The 26,684-nt window shown below is 47.9% G+C and overlaps 2 pseudogenes; one reads left to right on the top strand and one right to left on the bottom strand.

The window, feature by feature from the left end:
* Nucleotides 1–567: 567 nt before the first annotated feature.
* On the bottom strand, nt 568–4,815 carry LOC125154475 (60S ribosomal protein L32-like; annotated as a pseudogene).
* Nucleotides 4,816–23,815: 19,000 nt separating this feature from the next.
* Nucleotides 23,816–23,933, top strand: LOC125146826 (uncharacterized; annotated as a pseudogene).
* The last annotated feature ends 2,751 nt before the right edge of the window (nt 23,934–26,684 follow it).

The raw sequence follows: 26,684 nt of genomic DNA, 5'->3' as shown, positions 1-26,684 counted from the left end.
GGCTCAGTATATATTTGCTGGATAAATAAATGAATCCTGAGGTATGACTCAGGAGGTGGCATGGATAAGAGGGCTTTGTGGTTTACCTGCTTAATACACTGAGGCACTCAAGGGTATGCCGCGGAGCAACTTACTTGCAGGAACTATCTGACTCTTCTGCAGCCATCACGCCCTCTGCATGCCTGAGTCACCACAGGGGGAGGGCCCAGTATGTTCAAGTGAATGGCAGCTCTGTAGGTACCCAGCCCCCCTCAGGAGTTTCTCACATTCCTTGTTCCTTCGGAGAGGCAAGATGGCCCCATTCAAGGCAGTTTGGGGTACTGCTCTGCAGGGGTTGGATGGACCAATACAGGGGTTGGATGAACCTATTGGTAGGTCAAGGCTAGAGTTCATCATCTAGGTGTTTTCATCGTGTGCCCGAGATGGGGATAGTTAGAAAGAGAGGCAATGTGTTATGTGCTCTGGAATTATCAGCGACTATTTCTGCTTTTTCTGGGTTGAAGCAATGAAGGGGGAAATTCTCCTTGCAAAGAAAAGGATTGTTCCCCTGAGCAGGCCAGTACTGACTCAGGCAACTCTCCCAGGAGAGAGCAGTCTGTTCACTCGGGCAAGGGGGCGGGAGAGCGCCTGGTCCGCCAGGGCATAGTCAATGTACCTGGGAGCCAGGAATGGAGGAGGGCGGAGAGGGAGAATACTTGTGAGTGGTACTGGAGGTTAAGGTGCAAAGGGCCCTGCTAACAGGTTTGAGCTTGATCCTACTCAGAGATTTTTAAAAAACATTTATCTGTTTTGAGAGAGAGAGAGAGAAAGACAGAGCACAAGTGGGGGAGGGGCAGAGAGAGAGGGAGACCTAGAATCTGAAGCAGGCTGCAGGCTCTGAGCTGTCAGCACAGAACCCAACGCAGGGCTTGAGCTCGAGAACCGAGAGATCACGACCTGAGCCAAAGTTGGACGTTTAACCGACTGAGCCATCCAGGTGCCCCTATTCAGAGATTTTTAAGCCAAGGAACTTAAGAAATATTACTGGAAGCAGTAGGAAGTCTTATAGATGGGGCCAGAGAGGGGGCCAGAGCAGGATCCAACGGAGAGTTGGCTTGCAAATGACCAATTTACTGAATTATTGAATGAACAAAGGTAGGGAAACAGGCAAAGAGGAAATCAGTTCAAGTGATGGAGAGTGACCACCTGAGAGCTGGAGAGGAGACAGGAAGATAAGAAAAGAGAAATCTTCGGGAGAATTTGAAGAGAATCTTTGGGAAAATTGGTGAGACCAATTAGGGGTATGTGTGTGTGTGTGCGCGTGTGTGCGTGTGTGCGTGTGTGTGTGTGTGTGTGTGTGTGTGCCGGAGGGGAAGGGCATGAAAGACAGAGGGCACCAAACACGTGGATGAATGCTTGGGTTGCTTGTTTGAGGGAATAAATGGTAGCGATACCAAATGCAGAGACCGGGACCTCAAGAGCAGGACCCACTTTTGCTTGGGGAGACACAACATTACCTCCACGTTTGGAAGTGTTGCATTTAATTTTGTTTTTCAAAGTAAACTCTGCCCTCAAGGTAGGGCTTGAACTTAGGACCCTGAGATCAAGAGTCCCACACTCTACCACCTGAACCAGCCAGGCAACCATGATGTGTTGCATTTTAATCCTTAGCCTCAGAGCATTCTGGTGGTGTCCCAGGATGAAGATGTGGTTCTAAAGTTGAGTAGAGAGATGAGGGATGGAAAGAGAGATCTGGAACTTATGTATGCAAACACGGTAGCTTTAGTCTTAGGATGGATGGGCTTGGCGCTGGGGAGTGTAAAGAAAAACCAGGATTATAGATGTATCCCTGGAAACAAACATTTTTGAAGAGGTAAGTGGAGGGGGGCGGTCCTTGCAAGTCAGAGAGGCGTTTTCTGTATCTATCTTGGATCATTAAATGATCTTTAAGATAGAAACTTCATCCTGGGAATAGTAGAGCAGAAAGATGGGAGGAGCCTGGGTCCCTGAAGGTCAAGGAGCTGCCTACGTATTTTATGTGAGTGAAAGATAAATATTTATCGTTTTTATTATTTGAATTTTCTATTACATGCAGCTGTATCTAATCATAACTGGTGTGGTCTCCAACCCCTGATCCATCCAGATAATAGGAATCAAGTCAAATGAAGGAACCAATGGTAATCATGTCATAGCCTCTGGGACATCCTCCTGTTCTCTCCCATCTAGATTACAAACCTTTAAGGGCAGGGATAAATACTTATTTATACTGGTGTCACCAAAATTTCTCATGGCTTTTGGCACATTGGACATTGTATATGTTTCATACATTAAACAATTTTTTTTAAACATTTATTTATTATTGAAAGACAGAGAGAGACAGAGCATGAGTGGGGGAGGGGCAGAGAGAGAGGGAGACACAGAATCCGAAGCAGGCTCCAGGCTCTGAGCCATCAGCACAGAGCCCGACGAGGGGCTCGAACTCACAAACCGCGAGATCATGACCTGAGCCGAAGTCGGACGCTTAACCAACTGAGTCACCTAGGCGCCTCCGTTTAATACATTTTTTAATGTTGGCACTCATGGCGATAAGAATGATTTGTCCTTGCTTTGTACCTATTCACCGCATCCTAGGTGCATCTTGGTGAGCATCACAAGATTTCATGAGTTCTCAGCACTTTAGCTTTCTATAGTAAAAGTGGAATGATCACCCCTCCCTTGAAAGGATTAAAAATGATGTACCTGTAACCCGAATATTATGGCTTTCTGGTCAACGGGTGCAGGGGAAGGCAATTAATGTCAAGAACCTAGACTTCTGTTTGAATCTTGCAGGACCTCTGGCCTCACTTTTGAGATGCCTCCCTTTCTATCTCGTTTTCTGGAAGTCCTTCATGGGCTCACATGCTTACAAGTGCCCCCAAGTGCCCACAGGCCAGTCTGTGAGCTGGCACCTACCTTGACACCCACCGGGTACTTGCCCTCCAGGGAGTTTTCTCCTCAGTCCGTCTGCTCAGCCTGGGACAGATCTCTGCTCCTCCCACATCTTGTCCCGGGGCCGCTGTTCATTCCTTAAGTATTGATAAAGCACTTGGCATGCTGTCTGAGACAGAGCATGCCCTCAGTAAATGCGAGCTGTGTGTATTCTTTCCAGGGTGGCGGGATGCAGGAATGTGGGTGAGGCCTTCTTTCGGCATGGATTGTCCAGCCCAAGTCGTTCACTGCACACCTGTTCCTTTTGTCTTTGACCCTGACATCACTGGAAGCAAAGATGATTTCTGCAGGGATGAGGGCATTCTCTTACTCAGGGACCATGAAGATGAATGTGTGGAACATCTTAACTGAGGATGTCAATAGGAAGTGTTGATAGATCTAAAGAACAAAACACGGTGGGTTTGAAACAGAACCAGTCTCCTCTAAAGAGTTTTCCAACTGATGAGCGAACCCCTGACCTTTAAGCCCGGCCTTTAGAATTAGTACCTGTTTCCGCCTTATGGATGACAGTGCCTCTCATGAGGCTGGTCTGAGTTGTCTGGCGAGGTGCCTATCAGGAAACTTGTTTTTGAGTCCTGCCAGTGTAAATGTTCTGTCTCGTCTTTCTTGCTCTGCAGTAGGAGCCTGCAGCTCAATGATCAGCCAGGTGGCAGCATAAAGCAATAAACCCGCGGACAGGGGAGACCTCGGTGGCCGCTCAGTCCTCTCAACACACGCTCCCCCTTCCCCATTGTTACCAGAGCAAACCTCGGACACATCCCAACTTCTCATTGGGCACATCTGCTCTCAACTTCTCGTTCTCTGAAAGCCTTTGGCTCAAAAACGTCCCCCAAAGCAAAAACAAGCTGCTGGAAGAGAGAGAGCAGAGAACTTGTCTAAGGCTGAAATTCTGTGGTATGCCATAGAGAGCGGAGCAGATTGGTTTTAAGAGTCCTGTGGAGTCCTGTGGTCATCACTCTCATTTCCATGTCCGCCCACATAGCCCTAGTTTTGTTCAGCCAAGTATTTGGGTTAGCGGTTTCACAGAGCCACAATGAGCAGGTGATTGATGATGGCCGCGTCCTCATTACATTGTGGATGATAGGAAGGGGCAAGAGGAAGAGCGGGGTTCTCAGAGAAGGCAGCTGTCAAGACACCTCAATTCTTGTGGGAGCTGCTTTGGGATTTTCTTAGTGATGCCCTTAACCCTGGCAGGAGGTTGAGTATTTCTCCCCCTGGTACTGAGAAGAGTAGAGGCATAGAGAAGCCAATGGATCACCACGTCTTGAGGTCACGTACGATTCCAAAGATTATGTCCTCGCCATTTGGTTAGTTCTCCTCATCTTCGAAAGAACCCTGTTTTTTTTTTTTTGTAGTTTTATGGTTTTATTAACACAAATACGACACGCACACAAGCTGCCTATTCACTTTCTTCGCCGCGCAGCTGGCATTGGAATTTGTGACGCTGATGGCCGGCTGGGCCGCTCTTTCCACACTGGCTTTGTGGCTCTTGTTGGAGACACCGTGAGAAATCTCTGCACAGTAAGATCTGTCGGGCATGGGCAGCACTTCAAGCTCCTTGGCGCTGTGGACTAGGAACTTCAGGAAGCCACTGGACGACACGTGCTTTGTTTTCTTGTTGTTCCCCTAACCAGCCAAGCTGGGCATCAGGATCTGGCCCTCGAATCTTCTGCGCACCCTATTGTCGGTATCTCTGGGCTTCTCCCAGTTGTGCTTTATTTTGACACATCGGTGGGAATGGTGCCGGATGACCTTCTTGGTCCTCTTTTTAACGACCTTGGGCTTCACCAGAGGTCTGAGGGCCGCCATGATGCCGAGTCACAGATGGCCACCACCTCCGCAGGCAGCGCCGAGGAAGAACCCTGGTTCTCAATTCCCACAAAGAACATTGCATCTGTCACTAATTGCTTGAGTAATTGTACTTGTAACTGTACAGATCTCTATGTCATTTTGGGGCACCGGGTGAATGTCTCCCGTATAGCAGGTCACGCAAAAAGGGAAGCAAATTAAACAGAATCCACGGGGGATTGTTTATTAGCGGATCTGCTCTGAGTAGACCCTGTGCTTCAGAAAGAAGTCCTATTTCCAACTAACAATGTAGAATTAGTGAATAAACCGAATTCCTAAGAAAAGTCACTTTCTTTTACTTCTCCAGCTATGAAGTATAAGGCTAATCCCATGGAGCCATTCATAACAAACCTTAGAGTTCCTGTTAGCTGGCTCTAGTCTAGGACGGCAGGAAGAGATCACTTCTGTCCTGTCTAGCTTGTATCCTAGACGCAAACACGTCCCTAAACTTTTGCTACATATTAAAGATTAAAGCATAAATTGGGAACAACCTAGGAGCCTCTCCAGCTTACTATCTTGTCTTAGGACCTCAACCTAAAACATCGTTAAAGGGTCAGGTTCCGAGATTATCCATCTCAAATTTCCAGTGTCTTTTTCTTTATTTGGGTGGAGCTTTCTCTGGAGTTTCTTGATTCTTTGTTGAGCTAGACTTACAGAATGCTATTCAGTTTAATCTAATCAATTGCCCGGAATTTAATGCTGTGTGCTAGGCACATGTAGTAACTTATTTAAGCCACACACACACACACACACACACACACACACAGCCTCACAGTCATTAAAATGAATTATAAGTTAGGAATTTAAAATACGTATTTTACTAGTCAGATACCATGGTTGGTGACATTTTCTGGTTAGCGATCTACATGACTGGGAGTTCTTACACTTGAGGAACATGAGACAGGTACCATTATTCTTTCTTTCTTTTTTTTAATGTTTATTCATTTATTTTGAGAGAGAGAGAGAGAGAGAGAGCGAGGAGGGGAGGAGCAGAGAGAGAGAGGGAGAGAGAGAAGCCCAAGCAGGCTCTGAGCTGTCAGCGCAGGGCCTGAGGGAGGGCTCGATCCCACGAGTGAGATCATGACCTGAGCCAAAATCAAGAGTCAGACACTTCACTGACTGAGCCACCGAGGCATGCTGGTACTATTATTATTTCTGATTGACAGATGTGGAAACTGAGGCCTAAGGAAGTAGGCAGAGGCTCAGCCAAAATCTTGGATGGTAGTGGGGGTTATTTCTAAGATGAAGGGAAGAGTGGGTAATAGGGGAAATCAGCGATTTCTGCCACACCTGTTCTAATCCACGGAACAAATATCCATTGTGTCCCTGCTCTGAGCAGGGTTACATAGTTGTTAGGGGCGGAGCCTCCGAAAACATTCTGGCTATGATTTGGGGCAAGTTGCTTGATTCTCTGAGCCCCAGTTGCCACTTCTGTGAACTAGGAGGCATAAAAGTGCCTGCTTCATAGAACTGCCGGGGGGGGGGGGCGCTGAAACGAACTAAAAGACCTCCAGATCGTGTGACACTGTGTCTGTCACATAGTAAGTACTCAATAAATATTAGCTGCTATCGTATGCACGTATCACATGGGCAATTTTATGGGCATCTCAGAACCCAGCCACCTGTATTGCGTAGGAAGGGTGAATGCCTATGCCAGACCCTGCATAGAACTCTGGGATGGCACAGGGCAGCCCAGAGGGGTAGACATGTCACAAGGTGGTTCTGAGAGATGGCCTTCCAGAAGTTACTTCACAGGACTGGGATGAGTATTCTGGGTCACCATTGGGAGGGTTGGCTTGTTGGGAGTGAGCTCGTCAGCTACAACTCCCACTCCAGGAAGAACCCCTAGACCATGACTTAGGCTAAAGACGTGGACTTTCCCTTCCCTTCCCTTCCCTTCCCTTCCCTTCCCTTCCCTTCCCTTCCTTCCCTTCTTTTCCCTCCTCTCCCCTCCCCTCCCCTCCCCTTCCCCCTGTGAAGTGCTGAGACAGGTATGAAAGCAGCTTTGTGACTGGGGAACCTTCCACTGAGATCTGGCTTCTCCCTGATCCAGCCAAGGATGTGACCAGCCTGTGAGAGCATCTGAGAAACTCCTCTGTGTCACAGAAAAATTAGAAGGAGATGTAAATTAACAAAACAAAACAAGAGCTCTAACTGGTGACCTTGGGGTTCCAGTAATGAGTACGTAGAGTTTTTTTTTTTTTTTTTTTTTAGTATTTGTAATAGGTAGAGACTCAAAAAGCTTGCTTTCTCCTTTGATAATATGTGTATTTTGGGAGGGAAAGAAGGAGAAACATGATGAAGTTTTTTTCCCCTTCTTTCTTCTCTTTTTCCTGCTTTATTCCTACTTTCCTCAAACTCCTCCTTTTCCTTCCCCTAATTGTCATCACCACCGCCATCATCGTAATCGTCACCATCTTCACCATTATCACAGGTTTAGTGGAAGGCACCAAAGCTTTGGAGAACACTGAGGTTTAGTCCAGACTTATATTAGCGCAGGAGGCAGAAACCACTCCAGCCGTGTGATATCGTAAGGGCAGAATTTAACACAGGTTAGGAAGTGGACTCTTGGTTAGGCCTTCCGTGAGTTCAAAAATGCCTAACTAGCCTGCCACAATTAAGAACTCAGCCAGGATGCTGCCACAGGAACAGCTGAGCTCCAGTGTATGTCACAGTCATGGATGTGGTCTGGGGTTAGGGTGGTTTCTATCATTTCTTTTAAAGCTGGTGACCACTGGAAGGCGACCGTAGAAACCCCCCCAATTTTCCACAACCTTCCTTGCTAGGAGCAGCAGCTGGCAGCAGGAAGATGGGCTGGTGGAGAGACCATTTTCCACGGGTCTCTTGCATCTTCACACCTCGTAGATGTATTGTCTGCTTGGTTCTAGACTGTCTTTTCGAGGCTGCTCCCATAGAAAATAGCTTTGGAGATAGAACATCCCCCTCCAAAGCAATGGGCAGGCTCGCCTACTATCCACTGGAAAAGATTTGGGTTTGGGGCACCTGGGTGGCTCAGTCAGTTAAGCATCTGACTCTTGGTTTCCGCTCAGGTCATCATCTCACAGTTCGTGGGTTCGAGCCCTGTATCGGGCTCTGCGCTGATAGCAGGGAGCCTGGTGGGATTCTCTCTCCTTCCCTCTCTGCCCCTCCCCAGCGCTCTCTCTCTCTCAAAATAATAACTAAACATCCAAACAAAAATTTCGAAGGGGCACATGGGTGGCTCAGTCGGTGGAGCGTCTGACTTCGGCTCAGGTCATGGCCTCACGGCTCGTGAGTTCGAGCCCCACGTTGGGTTCTGTGCCGACAGCTCGGAGCCTGGAGCCTACTCTGGATTCTGTCTCTCTCTCTCTCTCTCTGTCCCTCCCCCACTTGCACTTGTTTGCTCTCTCTCTCTCAACAATAAATAAGCATTAAAAAAAATCTTGTAACTTACAAAAAGGTTTGGATTCTCCTGTGTATGCAGGGGTCACTTGGCCCTCTTCGTGTTGCCCTGGGGTAACTGAACTTTAAGGAACCGGCACAAGAAAATGCTGCTGCTCTGCTGTCAGTAATAGGTCCATTGTCTCCCACCCGAGAGTCTCCTGTCTTCTCCCAGCACCTATGACACTGGGGTAGACGAACTCGTTAGCTTGCGTGTAGGGCAAAACCTCGGCCCCTTCACAGTTCTTGACAAGTCTCCCCTTGCTTCTGTCTTCCAGACGGTGAAGAAGCACATTTAATTTCTGGAACCTGATAGATAACCTAATCCTTGGCTGCAAGAGAGTCTGAGTCACGGGGGTTTAACTTTCCCTCCTCTGTAGCGCAGGAATGCACGGTGTGGACCGCACTTCCCTCTGGGGGTCTGTCATCTAGTTGGGGTTTATAACAATAGCCACCATTTCCTGGGCTTCCGCGTCACTGGGCACCGTGATGGGTGGGTTACACAAGTCATTGTGGATCCGCACAATCGTCCCACAAGACAGATAGTAGTTCATTCCTTTTCTTTTTGGAGAAATTCCACAGGGATTCAGAGACGTGCAGGGCCATCCAACTCCAAGCGGCGGAGTCAGAATCAGGCTTGGGCCTGCCTGACTCCACCTGCCTGGCTCCGTTCGCTCCTCAGTGGTGCTGCCACAGTGTAGCAGGAGGTGGTAAGTGCCAGGGCAGTCGTGGTGAAAGTTTGATTTCCGGAAGCATTCCGAGAAGAGCTGGCGCTAGCTATCCTGGGGCAGGGAGAGGGAGGGAAGGCTCGAGGCGGGTCTTTCGGGAAGAGTAGGACTTAGACGAATGGGGTGCACAGGGGTGGGGTGAGATGGGGAAGAGAGAGAAGCTGGGAAGGACAGCATGAGAAGCACAAAAGTGTGTGTTGGGGAGACGGTGAATCTCCTTGGGGTAGAGGAAGCGGAAAGGTCTCACGTAAAGGCTGGTGAGTTCCGGAATAAGACTTGATCTTACAGGTCATGGCAGGAATAGCAAATTGCCACCACATGTGACAGGGGAACATCTGTTATAAGATGGCCGATGGGACTGATACGGAAATTCCGGTCCCCAACTGAAGACTCCCCTTCCGGGTTCTTCTTCCGACCCCGCTTGCCACTCGTGAGCGCCAGATTACTACTAATGCGGAATGCAGAAGTCACAGACTATAAATCGTTCCCTCTGCTTACACTGGAGACCTCGATGTAAGGCTCAACCTCTGGAGAGTTACCTCCTCCGAACCTGCTGGTGTGAAATAAACCTCCTGCCTCCCAAGATCTCCGAGGGCCGCTTGGTTCTTCCGCCGGGGGATCCAGAGCAGGTTCCGTCACGCGTGGCTCCCATTGCCTTCTCTCTTCCACTGACTTCTCTTTCAAGCCAGGTGATTCCTGGGAAAGAGAGCAGCTCCCCATTTCTCACAGCCAAGCAGTTCCGGGAGGGGTAGGTGGCTGCCGGTTCAGCCATCACTGCAGCCTGTCTCTGAAGGCCAGGGAGCCAGCCTCTTCCCCAAATTCTCCAGTGCAGGACCAGCAGAAGGAAGGCGTTAGCATAAAACGGAGAGGGAGCATGGAACGTAGCTCACATTAGCAGACAATATTGCTTTGATTGCAGACAACACGCATGAATTGAATTGATAAAGGAATCTTCCCATCAAAGCCAGAAATGAGTGGAAATTAACTTTAACAAAGTAAGCAACTGTGCTCAAGAGACCGAGAGAAGAAACCTGCCGCATACTTTGTCCATGTCAGAGACTTCGAGGAGCAAAGTGTTCAGGCCCATCAGCGAGCGCGAGAGTGATTAATAAACACTTACGCGGACATTCATCTGACAGGCGACTGACAAAGCCCCACAATGATGGGGAGAAGGGGCATTTCTTCTTGATGGATGTATCTGAAATGCTCATTTACTCCTTTTTGATGGATTTAAATGTCCAGGTATTCTCTCTCCACAGAAATTGATTTCTGAAATGGTGCTGGGTTAAAAATAAGGGCTAGAAATTTAACTACATCGATGTGGCAGAAAATGTATTCGTCCCCGTCATCAATGCATAGATTGAAATGTGCGGTAGTTTAATGGGGGTTTGCAGGGGGCGGCGTGGGGGAGGGCTACTTACTCTTTTTTAAAGTATGAAGTGAGAGACGGCTACTGAATCACTTCGCCTGAGATTGCGTAAACAGCATTAGAGACTAAATGCTAGCCTTTTTCTCCCCAGTCCGAAACGGTTGAAAAATGATCTATTGGAAACCAGTTCTCAGAGAATAGGCTTCCATTTGGACTTACTAAGATTTGCATCGGCTCTGAATTTTCCAACGGAGGAGGCGTGAATGTGGCCACAGAAGACCGATGAACGTGGTTTCCAGAAGGCAGAGAAGCTCCCGTATTCGGGCCCCCATCCACTCTCCTCTTCCCAGATGACAAGGCAGGGTTGGGTCTGCCGGATTGCGTTACCCGCCATCGGTCCCATCATCCCTTTCTCCTGCCTGTGAAGTTCTGCCCCACGCGGGCTTCTGGCATTCCCCTTGGAAGTGCCCTTTGTCTGCTCCAGGCAAGACCTTGCAGAAGTGTGTGTCTGAGACAGTGAGCCCTGTTGGTTTTGCAGTTGTGCAGTTTCGACCCATGCCAATGGTATGACGATGCGAAAGGTATTGTCAGGTACAAGTCTCCCTGGAAGAGAGCCTCCAGTAGTCTCCAGACTCTCTAAGACAAGGCTTTGGGGGCTCTGTATAGCGCAACTGTAGTTGATTTCATCATTACCATTCCCAAAGACTCAGATACCATACATGGTCTCATGAATCACTCTTTTTTTTTTTTAATTTTTTTTTTCAACGTTTATTTATTTTTGGGACAGAGAGAGACAGAGCACGAACGGGGGAGGGGCAGAGAGAGAGGGAGACACAGAATTGGAAACAGGCTCCAGGCTCTGAGCCATCAGCCCAGAGCCCGATGCGGGGCTCGAACTCACGGACCGCGAGATCGTGACCTGGCTGAAGTCGGACACTTAACCGACTGCGCCACCCAGGCGCCCCAAGGAGGCACTCTTAAAGGCCCTAAGACTGTATTTTCTCGAATGTTTACCTGGGCACCAAAGCACGATTCATGGTCCCTACCAGCCCCACTCTCTCCCTAGAGGGGCCGAACAGACCGTAGTGGCCAGACTGTCTTCGGGCTTTTGGCTTTCATTGCTGAAAGAATCAAAAGAATTTGATAAAGTAAAGAATGTTCTCCAGTGCTCTAGAGGGTGGCACGGTATCTGTTAGGAATCCTCCCAGCCGCAAATGACAGATAATTTGACGAACAGTTTTTTAAACACACGGGACATATTTTTTCCTAAAAAGCCAGCAAACAAACAACAACAACAAAAGAAAAACCTGGCTATGTAGCAACACTCTTAGGAGACCCAGGCTTTTCTTATCTTTCCTCTCTCCTCTTTCCTTGCCTCTTTCCTCTCTCTTTCCATCCCTAGTCTGTTGTCTTTTGTCTTTGTTTTGTCTTTTGTCATGTCGGCCCCTGCACGGTGGACAGAAGGCTGCTACGTTCCAAACCTCCCATGCTCCAGGCAGGGAATAGTAGAAGACAGATGGACAAAGGATGGGCCACTGCCTTTTCATCAGGACCCAAAACTTCCTGGGAGCTCCAGCCCTGTCAATTTCTGCTACATGCCACCCTTCCTGGAAGAGAGCTTGGGAAAAAGGGAGGCGGGTGGGGATCAGGTCAGCCAAGTACCAACAGCAGGGACCACACAACAGAGAATGAAGGGAGCACTTCTGAGACGGAAACCGTGATCAGGGACATCTCGATCAGCTTGGGCTGCTATAACAAACACCATAGACCGGGGGTGCTGAAACAACACAAATTTATTTTCTCACAGTTCTGGAGGCTAGAAGTCCAAGATCAGAGTGTCAACATGGTTAGGTTCCTGGTGAGTGCTCCCTTCCTGGACATCTTCTCATGTCCTCACATGGTATGTCTCTCCCTTGAGCAGAGAGAGAGGAAAAAAAGCAAGCTGTCTTCCTGTCTTAGAAGGGCATTAATCTGACCGACAGGGGTCTAGTTAATTACCTCCCCAAGTCCCACTCCTATTACTGTCATCTTAGAGGTTAGCATTCCAACATTTGGATTTGGGGGTCGGACACAAACATTTAGCCCAGAGAGGGATGATGAGGATTGTAAGGTACGTTTTCAAAAATATTTTTAATGTTTTATTTTTGAGGGAGACAGAGACAAAGTGCCAGCGGGGAAGGGGCAGAGAGAGAGAGGGAGACACAGAATCCAAAGCAGGTTCCCGGCTCTGAGCTGTCAGCACAGAGCCCGACGCGGGGCTTGAGCTCGTGAACTGTGAGATCATGACCTGAGCCCAAGTCGGATGCCGGACCAACTGAGCCACCCAGGTGCCCCAAGGATTGTAAGGTAGGTTTTTAAGTGAGGCTGACCCAAAGGTCCTGACACCCTGCAGCCTACCAGGCTCACCTTTTCTTTTCCTATTTGATTGTAACGGCTTGTCTCCCTGCCCCATCCCAGGAAGCAGGGAGGTACAGTGCCTCCCCAGCTTTCTGAGGATCCCTGCCTCCTGCTTCCACAGAGGCCCTCCCCTCCTCTCGGCAGTATGACCTCTCCTGCTCCACTGTGTCCTTCCTCCTTTATTCTAGAAGGCACCATCAACACAGGGCTCTCACATGCCCTGATGTTCTCCTTCCAACTCATCAAAACCCAGGAGTATGCGAATATCTTTCATTCATTTCCGTTGGCGGGCGTTTACTTTAATCAACCTCTTGGCTAAGGCATTAAACAGTATTTAGGACAAAATCTTTCTCAGAATGGTGAGTCTGCATTTTTAAAGAACGTGTTCTGAAGGATGATTTCCTTTTTTTTTTTTCTTCATTTTTAATCTAATTCTCAAGGGCTTTTCCGAACAGAGTCTTTCACCTTGAGAAACATTTTTTTTTTTTCATTGAGTGTTTTGGGCCGTTGTTTTTTATTGTGAACTGAACAGTCTCTATTAACTGAGCACTCGCTAATCTCACCTATTTTAATGGACTTTAAGGTCATTCATTTCCTAAGGCCCAACAGTCATAGTTCTTTAAAAGAGAGTGGAAAAGGCTGAAGTTGTTTTTGTTTCGTTTCGTTTCGCCTTGCCACCCATTGCAAATACGAAAACGAAACTTTTCTATTTTCTTTAGTAATAGCTAAGGGCAGAGACCACCCATTCACCTCCCTCCAGTAGGCACAATCAATGGAGATTTAGAGGTTTTTTTCCCCCTTAGTCTAGACTCCCGTTTGGGAGTGAATGTTAGATGTCAGAATGAGGCACATTTCCTGCAAAGGCCCAAGGACAAAGGGACCTGCTGATCGCCATCCATGTGACTCCGAGAAATGCCAGAGCTGGAGCTCAGGTTTGGGGCTCTGTCATGGCAGGAGGCAGTGATGGATGGGGTTCCAGTGTGAGGGTTTGAGCTGCCATGAATGAGACACTCCCGCTGTGCCTGCTGGGGGCCGAGTTTTCGCCACAGTCGCGGTTGGCTGTCGAATCCTGTGCTGTTTCTATGACAGGCAGAACCGGGAGCTACTATTGACAGCACGTTGGGTGAGCGCAGGCCTGCATGTCTGAGCATCCTGAATTGGTTGGGGGGTGCGGAGAGTCAGAGGATGTGCAGAATCAGGCCATCAGGGATTTGATAGAGCTCTGGAATGAAGACGGGACACAAAGCTGCTTCCCTTTGATGGGGGGGGGTACCCCCAAGGCAGCTGGGAGCTCATCTTGGGCATGTGGAAGTACAACCCTGAATGCTGTCACCTCCACATCCTGCAGAACAGCCCGGGATTCAGCTGAGCCCCTCCAAAGAGGGAACTTGATGTTGAAAGCATGATGCTTCCCTTGGGGGGAGGGGGGGCCTCACCGCTAGGCTAAGTCGTGTATGTCTAGATCATCCGAGACTGTAGTGACTCGGAGAGGGGGTAACAGGGGAGATGCCCTTCAGCCCCAGGAGCCATAAAGATGGAGGTGTGCTTGGGACTCATTGGAAAAAGAGGGAACTGGGCAGATGAGGGAACCAAGATGGCAGCCGGGGCTGGAGACTGAGAGCCACACGCCTTTGTGTTGGTCATTCATTCACCCATTGAACAGTCAGTTCAACACCCATTAACTGGCACCGTCCTCGAAGCTGAGGTCACGTAGACATGTCTAAGACACCGTCTGCACTGTCATGGAGACTTGCATATGTATAAGAAAGAAAGGGGGGCATGGGGAGCTCGTCAGGGTGGGTGCTTCTTGAGCTGAGGTTTGGGCAATGAGAAAATTTCATAGTAGCCATATTTAAGAAGTCAGGCAAAAACAAGTGAAGTTCACTTTGATAATCTATATCTTAAAATCCAAAGTATTATCATTTCAACATTAACCAGTATAACATTATTAATGAGACATATTATATTATTTTTCCAAGTCATAAACATCTGGTGGGTAGTTTGCACTCACCTGCACTGGAAGTGTTTCATAGCCACACGTGGCTAACGGTTCCTGTACTGGACAGCACATGTCTACCCGAAGGGCCTGTTGGGCAGGCTGGGGCGTGGATGTTGTCCCAAGAGCAAAGTGAGTGTCGTTGAAGGATTTCCAAAAGGGAATGGCATGGTCAGTTTTGTGTTCTAGAAAGATATCTGGCTAGAGTGGGAAGAAAAACCAACTGGGGCAGAGTTGCCATAGACCAGGCAAAAGGAAATGCCCCCAAAGAGACCACTGTGCAAGTGTGTGTGCATGTGAGCGTGTGAGAAAGAGAGGAAGGGGTGTATGTGCGTCTTTCTTGGGAAATGCAGTTCATAGCATCATTAGAAAGCAAGATACCTGGGATGCCTGGGTGGCTTAGTCGGTTAAGCGTCCAACTCTTGATTTCAGCTCAGATCATGAGCTCGCAGTCGTGGGGTCGAGCCCTGCATCGGGCCCTGTGCGCCTAAGATTCTTTCTCTCCCTCTGCCCTTCTGTTGCTCTCTCCCTCTCTCTCTCTCTAGAAAGAAAGAAAGAAAGCAGAATTTCTCATAATAAATGTGGCTAATTTAACCATGTTGTGTGTTTCTTGGTTTTCCATGCAGGCAACCTTCCAGTGCTAAGGTAGCAGACCTCCCCCTCCCCCTAGTCCAGTCAGAGGCTCTCTGGGCTCGAGCCCCTGGAGTTGCTGGTGGGAGCCAGCACACGCAGTCAGGAGGTTGGCAGTGCACTCTTGCCTCTCCCTAGAACACGGGAAAGATCCCTGGATCTCAGGACAGGTGGAACTGTGTTTTCCCAGCCACCGAGGCTTGGCTTTGAGCACCTTCTCTGAGCCTTGGCTTCCTTATCTCCAAGATGGACATCATAGCTCACCGGACAGGGCTGTTTGGAGAAGCACATGGGATAATATAGGAAAATGGCCTGGGACAGAGCCCCATTGATGGCTGCCACCCAGTGAACACTTGGGGCTGTCTGCGTCTCTTTCTGTCACAGGCTCCCTTGCTGTGTCCAGCAACCTTGCTCCCCCTTCTCCTTTTAAAAGTTAGTGAATGGTGGCTGAGAAGTACTAAAGGGACCGGTGTGCAGCCATTATGTGCTTGTTTGCAGGCACACCATAAGTGGGAGTGCTCTGCCCTTCCCTTCCCTTCCCTTCCCTCCGCTCCCCTCCTGTCTCCTCTCTTCTCCTCTCCTCTCATCTCCTTTCCTTTCCTTTCCCAAAAGTCTGACTCTCTGCCCTTTCTGCTTATTTCCAGAATCCAGACTTCTGTCCCCTGCTTCTCAGCATATGCCAGCCTCAGTCTTCTCTGCAGGTGAGCATAACTGTAGCCGCCTCCTCTAGGCTATGATGACGCTCACAAAGTCAGGCCTGTGAAAGCTCTTTGTTGATTGCATGTCACCAGAGAAAATTGCTCAGGGCCTGTCCTGTCCTGCAAGGGCATCCAGGGTATGGTGTCTTGTCTTGGCAGGGCTGGGGGTGGTACAGGGTGGGGGAGATTTAGAAGAAGTTGGAGAGGCTGCAGGTCTCAGGGAGAGAGCGAGGGGTTGGAATGGGAAACGCGCTCGCATATTTGTGGATATGACTGTGTTCTGTATGATTAGAGAGCTGCTTTGGTGTGTGCGTGGCCATCTTCCTTTGTTCTCCCCTTGGGTTGGGTGGAACCAGTGATCCTTACCACGCTTGTTGGAAGCATTGTTCTAACCGGGTCTTGGTGCCACACGGGTGCCCCAGACACTCAAGGTAAATGAGAGACCAGGGAAGCCCTTCTTGAATACAAAATTCGGTCCAGAGAAGTCTTGGAGATGGTCTGTTTACACAAGTGCCCATGAATGTAGGCAAGAAGCAAATTGCAAATCTCCTGCATCACCTGGGGCTACCACATGGAGCCCTTTGCGGAACTGGGTCTTTCTTGCGTCTTCAAGAGGGCACACGCATCTCTAGTCTGTTCTGAGAGGTGGCCATGCCGTCGAGGCTGACCTACTGATACTTGGACACACTTCTAAGAGCCCATCTGGCTTAGCAGCAGTTCTGTGTGTGAAGAAGCTTGGGACATGCAGTCCTTTGGGTCTGGGTCAGGTGCAGGTTGCACATTATGAACAGTGTGACCTTGGGCAAGTCATTTACCTTCCCTAAGCCCAAGTGTTCTCAACTGCAAAGCAAAGCTAAAAATACTTGCTTTTCCGCATGAAAGGTGTGAACAACACAAATGAAAGGATGTGGAAGATCCCCAGCAAACAGAATCTCTGGGCCAATGTATGGTACTATTATAATCTGTTCCATAAGGGACTGTTCCAAACGCACTGCAGGACCCCTGAGGAGGAAGCCTGAGATGATTGTGAGGGCTGGGCCCTGCTAGGGGCTCCCCACAAGTGCACCAGTGCCCAGAGCACTGCATCTGGGTTGTGCTGACACAGTTGGCCCTGGTTGATGGCCCATGCATCACGCTCAAGCCTCTTGAGACCCCAGGCAAATCCAAGTCCCTATGGCCAAGGAATCTGGAGAACTTGGACTTCATCCAATTGCCAGTGGTTTCCAAAGGGCTCCAGGGCAAGCCTACTAATGACCTTGCAGGACTTAATTTTCCTTCAGAGTTAATGACACTTGGGAGTTCTGATCCACGTTCCCAAAGCTCCCAGCAGGCTAATGCAAGAGGGTAGAATGCTCACTTACTGGTTTACGGTGAAAACATAGCGGTCCAGCTGACCAGATCAACACAGAGTTTCATAGTAGATGAGCTATGCAAAAAGCAGAATTGTCAGAATTATCGGTATTGATATCCGAAGGTTATTTAGTGAGCTTGAAATTGGAACAAAGGGAATTGCTTAGCTGAATTGAATAATAGTATTAGGACAGATACACTCTTTTCGCTGGAAAATAATCCAGCTGGGGAATGAGACAGAGTCAAGTTCTTGGTCAAACTGCCTATTTCCAAAGACTGGATGGGCACTCCCACCGTTGGTCTAGGGACTTTTCTTTTTCCGACCTTCCGTGATCAACCCATCTGTCTTTTCATTGGCATTTTCTTTTTTTTAGCTAAGGTTCCCATCCAATCAGCTTAGAATGGGATCCTGCAGGTCTGGGATCCACGGAGTTTCCAGGTCTCTGCCTCCACTTTGTGTTGATTGCACAGTTTACTTCTACAGAGCAGTCTTATTCCAGATTTCCAAGTGCTTTGGAAAGAGAGGCAGGTGGAGACTAGGCGGGGGGTGGGGGTGGAGTGCAGTGATTCCAGGAGGTCCATCAGACTTGGAGTCAGATGCCTACCAGCCGCTGGGGACCCTGGACTCAGGCCTTAGCTCCCGACGAGAGTAACTGATTGTGGGGATGGTGGTCAGGTAAACAGATGGGTCAGGTCTCCAGTACAGCAGAGGCTCATGGCTCAGCCAGGAAAGCAAGGCAGAGACATAGTCCTGAAGCCTGAACAGGCTGGAGAAGGCAGACAACAGCATCTTGGCTTTTCTGTCTGCCCCCAGGGCTCACCAGTTACAGAGAGAGCCACAAAGCCAATGCCAGATGCCCCGTGCTCCTGGGCACCGGGTTGGGTTGGTTCAGGGGCTGGGAGAGGTGGACCCTGCCTGTAGGTGGGCCTGTGGTCTGCAAGGGTCTGATACTCTCCGAAGCATGGCACCAAGGCTGGTAGGAAAGGTTTGGAGAGAGGGTGATGTCGGCAAATGTAGGGAGAACCAATGTCAATCTCATGGTCCCAGTCTATGTTCTCTGATTCGTTTTGGAAGACTGTTTGCCCCGTGAAAGTGAGATCAGTATCTCCTGGTGATTTCTCCTCCGTGCCCTAGGCTCACCCCTAGCAGCTGGCTTTTGGGACAGGCCTATGGAACCTTTCCCAGACCATGAACAACCACTTGCACTTTTATCTGCACTGGGTCAAAGATCCTGTGCGAGGGTAGTGGTTCCAAGCGCTAGCTGTAGACAGAGAAGTTGTTTGAATCCCAGCTCTGCCACCTGCTGGCTGTGGGACATTGTGCAAATTAGTTAACCTCTACACCTCCTTGGTTCCATCAAGGGTAAACTGGGAGTGTTCAATTTTCACCTCACCTGTTCATCATGAGGGTTGAGTGCTGGTTCCTGGCGTGAGCAGACTCTCAAGGAGTCTTCGTTGACTGACAAAATGAGGTGCTCCTTGTAAAGTTCTTAGGCAGTGAGTGACATAGAGCAAATGTTCAACAATCATAAGTGTCCTGTGTAGGACTGCAGAGCTCAGGGCCCAGCCACGTGGGCCACCTGAGCCCACACACACAGCCACCGAGAGGAGAGTGCCTATCTTTTGGTCCCTGGCCACATGCCCACAGCGTAAAGCTTCACGCTACACAACCAGAAGGCAACTTAAAATCGTGATGGCAGGGGTGCCTGGGTGGCTCAGCCAGTTAAGCATCTGACTTAGGCATCAGGTCATGATCTCATGGTTCGTGCGTTCAAGCCCCACATCGGGCCCTGTGCTGATAGCTCGGAGCCTGGAGCCTGCTTCGGATTCTGTGTCTCCCTCTCTCTCTGCCCCTTTCCCACTCATGGTCTGTCTTCCACTCTCTCAAAAATAAACAGACACACGGGGCGCCTGGGTGGCGCAGTCGGTTAAGCGTCCGACTTCAGCCAGGTCACGATCTCGAGGTCCGGGAGTTCGAGCCCCGCGTCGGGCTCTGGGCTGATGGCTCAGAGCCTGGAGCCTGTTTCCGATTCTGTGTCTCCCTCTCTCCCTGCCCCTCCCCCGTTCGTGCTCTGTCTCTCTCTGTCCCAAAAATAAATAAACGTTGAAAAAAAATTAAAAAAAATAATAAACAGACATTAAAAAAAATAGAATTGTGATGGCATTTTTAAAGTTCATTTATTTATTATGAGAGAGAGAGAGAGAGAGAGAGAGAGAGAGGGAGGGCATGAGTAACCGCGGGGGAGGGGCAGAGAGAGAGGGAGAGAGAGAGAATCCCATGCAGGCTCCATGCTGTCAGCACAGAGCCCAATGCGCGGTTCCATCTCAAGAACCCGGAGATCATGACCTGAGCCAAAGCCAGGAGTCTGATGCTTAACCAACTGAGCCACCCAGGCGCCCCCATGATGGCTTGTTTAAAGTGCTTCTGGTCAGGAACCCACACCCATCCAGGGACGGTGCTCTCTTTTGCACCCCCCCCCCCCCGCATGGGTATGAGTGTCCATAGAGGGCATGTGCCTTAACTCGCTTTTCCAATGCAGCATCTGAATTGGTACCCTCACAGAGAAGGCAACAAAGGGAGCCCACGTTATTTTTTCTTGTGGCTAAAAGGATAACGGCATATGTTCTCTTAGTGTTGCACAGACAGGCTTCGGAGCGTCTGTGAAACAGCCATTTCGTGTCTTGATGAGGCCTTATCTCCTCTGACGTGCATGGAATCTGCCCAGAATGCCCAAGATGAAATAAATGGCTGCTGCTTTCCTTGGGGTTTGCTCTACCCAGCGCTGTACCCTCACCTCCAGCCTGGGGGTCCGTCTTGCTTCCACATGACCCAAGTCCCCACCACATCTTCAAATGGCCTTCAGCCCGAGAACCAGCGAGGCCAGAGACAGGTGCAACTTTGGGATTTGCAGGGCCTGCGAGATGAAGAAAAAGACCCTCTGGCCATCCTAGCCCTCTGTCCGGCCAGCCTCCTCTGCCTGGTTAGACTTCCTCTGTGAGGAGCCACAAGCTCAGAGAAATGGCTGTGATCTAGAGAGCTTGGTACCCAAGGCCTGCTTCGTCTGTCCATGTCATGGTGTAGGTCCGTCTGTGACTTCAGAGCTCGTTGGCGTCGCCCCCTCTGTGTTGCACAGTGAGCAGAATTTGGGAGATGGCTCCTGGTTGGAAAGCAGCCTGCCTCAACTGTTTCGGACTGTGAATTTCAGAGAAGCTGGGTTTGACATCAGTTGTCCAGAAGGTGGCAGGTGCCATTGAGGGAGGGCTCAGGCAGGGTTTTATCTGTCCCACCCTGACTCCCGTCTCTGGCCCAGCAGAGTCAAGTGTGTGACTGAAAATAGTTTTGAAAAAATCACTAAGCGCCAACTCGCCATCAAGCCAGGATCCTGACTCCTCTGAAATGTCCAGCAAACAGAGATGGCTTCAGCTTCCAGTTACTTCTGGGGCAAGACCCCTAAAACGGTCCAGTCCTAAGTATTTTTTCAGTGGCTTTGTCAATAGAGTCATTCGTTGTTGCTCAAGAAACCACATTTCCCACACCTGGCCTTGCAGAAGAGGCTGGAAGGAGCCATCACTCTCTCCCTGACCTCACTGCCAGACCAAGATCCAACTCCATTCAAGACCTATGTCATCACCACTTACGGCGACAGCAACCGTGGAGCCCACTGAGTGTCCGCTGTGTGTGGGGCTCCTGCAGTCCTCACAACAACCCCGCGGTCACCATGGTTCTTCCCATTTCGCAGATGAGGAAATTGAGATCTGGAGACTTTTCATCACTGCACTCCTGGCTGTCTCCTCTGCCCCCCAGTTCCCTTTCAAGGAAGTGTTGCCTGAAGGATAGGACGGGGACTCCTTCCCTCTCTACCCTATTTCCCCTCTTCTTGCTCTTTTCCTTCAAAAATAGGCATTGTGTGACACCTACGGGGTGTCAGATATGGTCCCAAGCCCTGGGTATCCAAAGATAGTAAGAAAGACTGCTTCTGGCCTTAAGGAGCATATTTAAGATGCTATTCCAATAGACAGTGATACATGCTGGGGCACCTGGGTGGCTCAGTTGGTTAAGCATCTGACTCTTGATCTCAGCTCAGGTCTTGATCTGAGGGTCATGAGTTCAAGCCCCACCTCGGGCTCTGTGCTGAGTGCGAAGTCAACTTAAAAAAAAAAAGTGGGGGGCGCCTGGGTGGCTCAGTCGGTTGAGCGTCCGACTTCGGCTCGGGTCACGATCTCACGGTTCGTGAGTTCGAGCCCTGCGTCAGGCTCTGGGCTGATGGCTCAGAGCCTGGAGCCTGCTTCTGATTCTGTGTCTCCCTCTCTCTCTGCCCCTCCCCCGTTCATGCTCTGTCTCTCTCTGTCTCAAAAATAAATAAACATTAAAAAAAAATTTTAAAAAAAGTGGTACATGCTAGAATACATATATACTTGGTACTTCACACGGGAGATGACTTCAAAAATCTGTGTAAATTGCTGGAAGTAATAAACAGAATAGAAAATATTATTCTGTGGCTAAGAGATTAGAATATATGAATTTTTTAAAAGACATGCATTGTTCATGCATTTTTTTTCTTCAAAATATTTTCTTTTTTTTATTTAAAAATTTTGTTTAACGCTTATTTATTTTTGAGAGAGACAGAGACAGAACGAGAGTGGGTTGGGGCAGAGAGAGAGGGAGGCACAGAATCTGAAGCAGGCTCCAGGCTCTGAGCTGTTCATCAGCACAGAGCCCGACGCGGGGCTCGATCTCACGAGCTGCGAGATCATGACCTGAGCTGAGGTCGGACGTTCAACCGACTGAGCCACCCAGGCGCCCCCTCTTCAAAATATTGTCAAACAGAAATAGGATCATGCTGTATTGATGTTTTGATTTTCTTTAATTGACTTAATGGGTTTTTAAACAATTTTTAAAGTTTGTTTTTGAAAGAAAGAGAGAGAGAGAGAGTGACTGTGAGCAGGAGAGGGGCAGAAAGAGGGAGACAGAGGATTCGAACTCGTGAACCATGAGATCATGACCTGAGCCCAAATCAAGAGTTGGCTGCTTAACCCACTGAGCCACCCAGGTGCTCCTTCATAGTTTTTTTTTATTTAAAAAAAATTTTTTTTTTCAACATTTATTTATTTTTGGGACAGAGAGAGACAGAGCATGAACGGGGGAGGGGCAGAGAGAGAGGGAGACACAGAATCAGAAACAGGCTCCAGGCTCTGAGCCATCAGCCCAGAGCCCGACGTGGGTCTCGAACTCCCGGACCGCGAGATCGTGACCTGGCTGAAGTCGGACACTTAACCGACTGCGCCACCCAGGCGCCCCCCATAGTTTTAATAATAGATTCATAAATGCATATTAATATGGAAGTTTAGATAATACAGAGAAAGTTACAGTTAACTTTGACTGCCACTCCCATTCCCTGATTTTAGTCTCAGAGGAAACCATGTTAAAAATGTTATTTGTATTCTTCCAGGCCTTTCTGCATTCACCTGTGGCAACATACCTTCCCGCCAGCTTTGTACGTGTGGCTACTTAACTCTCTCCCTCCGTCTATACTGATATTTATATAGATTTTGGATTTCTTTGATTACTAGAGTGATTGAATGTTTTTGTGTGTTCACTGAGAATTATTTTTTCCTTTACTTATTATAGATATAAATCCTGTAGGTGTTGAAAACTTTAACCATTTGTTTCAGGTAATCTTTACTTTGATTCACACTGAGATAAAAAAAAATAATTATTAAAAAAGACAGAAATGGGGGCGCCTGGGTGGCTCAGTCAGTTAAGCGTCTGACTTTGGTTCAGGTCATGATCTCACGGCTCATGAGTTCAAGCCCTGCATCAGGATTTGTGCTGACAGCTCAGAGCCTGGAGCCTGCTTCCGATTCTGTCTCCCTCTCTCTCTGCCCCTCCCCTCCTCACACTCTGTCTCTCTCAAGAATAAATAAGCATTAAAATATTTAAAAAAAAAAGAAGACAGAAATGTAGAGTGTAGACAGTACAAATCCCCTCTGTTGGAAGGATGGAGTTGTAGCGTTCTTTTCACCTCCTTCCCCCCTTTCTGTCCTTACTGTTAAGGTCATAGTCATTTCAGTGTACCGTATCAAAGTTTTGTTTTGAGAAGTGGTCAATTTTAGCAGATCTAGAATGGAGACAAGACCAATTTTGAGTTGCCAGCTTTGGGATGGGTAGAGAAGTGGAAAGGATCCAGGGGAGGTTGTGCGAAGGAGATCAGAGATTGAGGGTCCAAAGGAAGGAGGGACTGCCAAACGTCCAGCTGAGAGAAATTCTATATGGACTGAAGGAAGAACACAAAGAAGTGTTTCTCTCATCTTCCGGATGCCATGTCTGCCTTGACTGGTTGAAAAGGTTGAAAACTGGTTGAAAACCTCGTTTTCCTTCGTATGCTCCTTGACCTGATGCCCTTCCAAATGGGCAGGTTCTGTCCTGAGCGTGAAGCTGCCTCTAGGTGTTGTTTCTGCAGTTACCTTGTGCTGTTGATGATTCTTCTCCTCCTCCTGTGGGGGAGTCAGAGGGAGAGGACACAGCCTGAGCGGTTTCTGTTTTATTAAAAAAAATATTCCCTGACTTGACACACTGAGGTTATAGAACATGAACCCAAGAGCTCTCTCACAGCCCATTTTTGCTGAGGAAGCACCATGAGGCTTCCTCCCCTGCAAATGCTATGATGTTCCTCATATCTCAACACCATCTCCCCAGCCCCCTGGCCCTGTGTTCAACTACACTGATCTGCTTGTAGTCTCCAGGACACCTATGTATTCTTTCTTGTCACCTGATTTTCATACATTTCCCTAACTCTGGCTTGGGCGTCATCATTCTCATGATCATAAACTATTAGTTTTCGCCTCTCAGTTCAGTTATCCCTTGTTCCAAGTAGCCATTAGGACCAGTTCCTCTCTTTCCGTGCCCAACATGCGCACACACACACACACACACACACACACACACACCCAGTCTGGGTTATGTACCCCTTTCTATGCACTTCAAAAACAATTTTGACCTCCCCACCACAGCACCAATCTCACTGTATTATATTTCTCTATCAGAGCTGTCTCCCTGAATAGCAGTGACTTCCCTGAGCATGCCTATTTTGTTTATCTTCTTATCTCCTTTGACTTACACAGCACCTGGCACACAATAGTTACCCAATAAATGTTTAAATATTTGTTAAATAAATGGATGAAAAACGTAAATGAACCAACACTGATATTTATAAATTCTTGTGTGAATTACCGTATTCTAGTTAATCCTTTTTCAATAGATAGCACACAGATAAACTCAAGTTTTGACTTTATGCAAAGTTTAAAATCTGAATAGACTTGTAATTGGTAAAAGACTATTACAATGGTTATCAAAAAAAAAAAAACCCTTGCATTGTTGTGCATCTCTTACTTGTTGGGATTCTTTTTAGCATAAATATAGACTTGGGGACTTCTGCTTCCAGCCAAGAGGTAGGAATAGAACCAGATCTGCTCTCTTGCCTGAAACAACTCTCCTGCCCCAACTGACCCAAATTAAAAGATAAAATGTTTGAAGCAGTGATTTTCAAGATACTGGACATTGGACAATAAAGAACAGTGATTCTCAAGAGACAGAAAAAAATATATAAAACAATGAGGTGAGCCTATGACTGCCCCAGATTACTACCATGAGAGGGTATTGAGGTCACAGCCCAGGGAGAGGGAACCCAGGCAGAACCCTAGGGACTTCTGAGTTGAGCAGACAGAGTGGAAAGTCTGGGAAAACGAAAGTTGTGGTTCACAGAGAAGGCAGTTGCACAGAGAAAAGATCCAAAATTCTTCAGCAGATCGCCTTGAGTATTCAGGAGAATATTGACCAACATATGCATGTAAGGAAACTATGTGAAGTTGGGGAGAGGACTATATAAAAGAATGAGAGGGAATGGTACTATCTCATTGTACTATATTTTTCAGGCCTACACAAAGCTGGGAATAGTACTTGCTCCCACCAGCAGTGCTGAAAGACCCCAAGGTCTCTGGGTGTTGGGTGCAGTATTCTGAAAGGGTCTTGCCCAGCAGTAGAGAATACCTACCTGTTGATTAAGCATGGCTATGGCCCTGCCTAACGGATCTTAAAAGTAAGACTCAAAAGGACCAAACTGTTGACAAGTAACTTAACTGCATCCCCAGACAATGCTCAAAAATACTTACAGTAGTACAAACATACCCAGCGTACAACAAGGAAAAATTTACAATGTCTGGCATCTGGTCAGAGATGATCAGACACACATAGAAGCAGAAAAATATGGCCAATAATGAGGAGGAAAATCAATTAATCAAAACTCACCCAGGATGGACACGAACATTAAAATTCGCAGAAAAGAATATTAAAACAATCATCATAATTTGTATCCCATAACTCAAAAAGTTAAGTAGAGACATATAAGATATAAAAAATATCCAAGTCAGAATGTTAGAGATGAACACTTCAATGCCTGAAATGAAAAAATACCCTGAAAGGATTCATAGCAGATTAGTTAGTTTAGAAGGAAAGGTTATTACATTTGAGGACACGGCAATAGAAGTTACCTACAAGGGAACCAAAAATAAAAATTTGAAGAGAAAATGAACAGAGCATCAATGAGTTGAAGAACAAGTTTAAGTGGCCTCATCTACATGTAATTAGAGTTTCCAAAGGAGAGACACAGAAGAAATATCTGAATGTACATTGGCAAAAATCCCCCAAGTTTGTTAAATATATTAACCTGTGCATCCATAAAGTTCGATGATGCGCAGGAACAAGAAACATGAAACGAACCACATCATGGCACTTCATGTTCAAATTGGCCCAAACTAGTGACAAAGAGAAAATCTTAAAAGTAACCGGAGAAAGCAATCACATTACATACAAATAAAACAAGGATAACAGAGATTTTCTCATAGAAAGTAATGGAAATGAGAAGATGGTACAGCAGTGTATTTAAAATATTAAAAGAAAGGGGCGCCTGGGTGGCTCAGTCCGTTGAGTGTCTGACTCCTGATTTTGGCTCAGATCATGGATCCCAGGGTCATGGGATTGAGCCCCACATTGGATTCCATGCTGAGCAAGGAGCCTGCTTACGATTCTCTCTCTCTCTCTCTCTCTCTCTCTCTCTCTCTCTCTCTCTCTCCCCCTTGGTCCCTCCCCTGCATGCACATGGTGCATGCACTCTCTCTAAAATTAAATTAAGTTAAAAAAATTTAAATATATTGAAAGAAAACTATTTTAAAGATTTTATTTTTAAGTAATCTCTACACCCAATGTGGGATTCAACTCGCAATCC

Source organism: Prionailurus viverrinus, chromosome A1 (genome assembly GCF_022837055.1).
Source record: "Prionailurus viverrinus isolate Anna chromosome A1, UM_Priviv_1.0, whole genome shotgun sequence".
In the NCBI taxonomy this organism is placed as follows: Eukaryota; Metazoa; Chordata; class Mammalia; order Carnivora; family Felidae; genus Prionailurus; species Prionailurus viverrinus.
Note: the sequence above shows the minus strand (reverse complement) of the source record. Positions and strands in the feature narration are given on the sequence as shown.